The sequence below is a fragment of the Eptatretus burgeri genome, chromosome 6 (assembly GCF_056783735.1).
Source record: "Eptatretus burgeri isolate ZD-2024b chromosome 6, Ebu_testis_v1, whole genome shotgun sequence".
NCBI lineage: Eukaryota > Metazoa > Chordata > Myxini > Myxiniformes > Myxinidae > Eptatretus > Eptatretus burgeri.
In genome coordinates, this window is record NC_140966.1 from 81,275,888 (window position 1) to 81,278,387 (window position 2,500).

Sequence of the window (2,500 nt, forward strand, 5' to 3'; positions counted from 1 at the left end):
AAGATTAGGCAGAGCAACCTCCCTCCCCAACCCTTCGTCTTATCTCCTGTCAGTATATTTGCCTCTTTCCCTGACCTCCTCCTCCTCGTCAACTACCATTCCCTTTTTCCCCCTATCCTCTCTTATCCCTTTACTTTTCTCAAACTTGTTCTTGTTTCTTTCTCAACCACACTTATTTCCACGTTTATGTGGATATGGCTTGGGGAGTTTTTGACCCAAGTCTTTTACAAACCGGCTGGCCAAGCTTGACGTTCAACTAAGTAATTGGATCAAGAACTTAGAACTTGGGGCCATGGTGCCAGCAATAGCTCACCTACTCTTCGCAAAGCAAACAGTGGGATCGTTGACACCAACCAACTAATTCTGGCAGACAGCACATCAAATTCAACATCCATTTGAGGGACAGCACTGAGCACACACGTTGACGATTCAACTTGCACATGAAAAATACCGGGATGACAGTTTATAGCTGGGTCAGGATTCGAACCCAGGCTCGATGGCTTCGAGGTAAGTATGCACACCTCTAGGTCATACTGCCAGCCTGACTTTTATCAAACTTTTTTTCTCAATAAACATGCCCCTCTGCATTCTTACTACGAATCATTGGTGTCAGAAGCTGGGATCAATAGAATCCTCTCAATCTGCTTGCAAAACACAGTGGTAACTCAACTCAAGGGTAACTTGCTTCACTCTGGTATCTGACAATAAGAGAGCTGTTGTGCTCCTTTAGATTGGACATTAATCCGGCTGCTCCATGTGTCCGAACTTCTGCATGTGAAAACATCTTTCAAACAACGATGGCCAATCCTAACGGCCATAACTCTACAAACTGAATCCGAATGTTTGGGTTCAGTGAATGAGATGTAACTGGGTGGAGCTGGTCAATCAGATGTGGATGCTAATTGGTCATTGACAGGTTTTCACATCGTTTCTTGTTGCGCAGCCTTGTAAAGAGCCAACATTTGTGCCACGAGGGTTCAACCCTCCCCACCCAAACACTTATGAAGCACCGCAGGGGAGAACTAGTGTAATAGTTCTGAATTCAAAACTTTTGGCGAATCGTTTCGGAGCTGCTGGGAAAAGAAAAAAAACTTTTTTGAAACCAGGCAAGTTATGACGCAGCTTTTAAAGGCACGGCGGGGCCTCGCGAACACAACACGACTCGAGGGGTTGAGAACGAATAAAAGTTCAAAATCGTTACTTACTTGAGTTCAAAGTCGTATTTGTGGTCTTCCCCCAAGGGGCTGTAAAGCGGTGAGTGAGGCGGTGTATGGGTGAGAGGAGAGAGTCGGCTTGCTCGCTGCTCGCTCGGCCGTTCTCCTGTCCTGGCAATGCAGGTCTCGTGTTGGGAACTTTCGGTGCAAGATTGCTTCCAAGCCCCCACCCCTTTACCCCCGTTCACCCCGCCCCTCTCCCAAGCCTGGCGATGCCGCTCCGCCTCGGCACGCGTGACCCCGCCCGAGGAGGGAATAACAAGGGGGAGGATATTCCAAAGCTCAGGAATGCTTGGAATTCCCCAGATTCAATCCCATTGTTTTTCATCTTCCGCCACTCGGTGTCTGCTGGCAGGATGGCCAAGAGGGTACGCACACTCGCCACTCAGCTGTCCAGCCTAGGTTCGAATCCCGACCCCGCTATAAACTGTCATCCTGGTGTTTCACAGGCACGGTGATTCATCAGTGTGTGCGTCGTCCCTCGGATGCACCTGAAACTGGGTGTCCTGACTACCAGGATTCATTGTCGGATGTTAAAGATCATATGGTGCCCTTTGCGAAGAGTGGGCGAGCCATCGCCGGCACTCTCAACAAACGACAACTTCCTATCCAAACCTGCAGAGAGAGAAGGAAGGAGAAGAAGGAGGAGGAGGAAGAAGGAGGAGGAGGAGGAAGAAGGAGGAGGAGGAGGAAGAAGAAGGAGGAGGAGGAAGAAGAAGGAGGAGGAGGAAGAAGAAGGAGGAGGAGGAGGAAGAAGGAGGAGGAGGAAGGAGGAGGAGGAAGGAGGAGGAGGAAGGAGGAGAAGAAGAAGAAGAAGAAGATCAACCTTGAGATCATCACTCATAACACATCCACATCGTCCGCCATGACCTGAGACCCAGCCTTAACCGTTGAAGCACCTGCCGCACGTGCACCAACAATTACATGCTGTTCAAAGTCACTGAGACCTCTAAGTTAGTAAATCGCAGAGTTGTGGAGCTTGTGATGCAACAGTTCGAGCAGCAGACAGTGCGAGTCTGTCGTTATAATGACGCAGATTTCCACGCCTCCTCGATTTACCTCCTTTTGATCTATCCTGATGAGAGAGTAATATTTTGATAGCACATGCAGGGAGGAACTTGCACATGTAGCACAGGGAATATAAATTGCCATATATGTAGTTATTATTGAGAAATCCTGCATCGACACTCCCGCCCTCTCGGAGTGCCTATCTCGACCTACCTCTTGTGGGCAATTTAAACTGGTGATATTTACACAAAGTGATGCATTCTTCTGGAACACATTGC

At 48.6% G+C, this 2,500-nt stretch overlaps 1 protein-coding gene across 3 annotated transcripts in view; it reads right to left on the minus strand.

The window, feature by feature from the left end:
• Nucleotides 1-2,500, minus strand: part of LOC147025159 (tetraspanin-4-like) — a 292,907-nt gene that overhangs the window by 279,972 nt on the left and 10,435 nt on the right. Inside the window, exon 1 of one of the 3 annotated variants that reach the window (XM_085885839.1) lies at nt 1,206-1,375. The exons of 1 other annotated variant lie outside the window; for it this stretch is intronic. The gene's annotated coding sequence lies outside the window, so the exon portion shown is untranslated. Of the gene's footprint in view, nt 1-1,205; nt 1,376-2,500 lie in introns of those variants that run through there. One more of the 3 variants, XM_085885837.1, reaches the window with a different exon arrangement.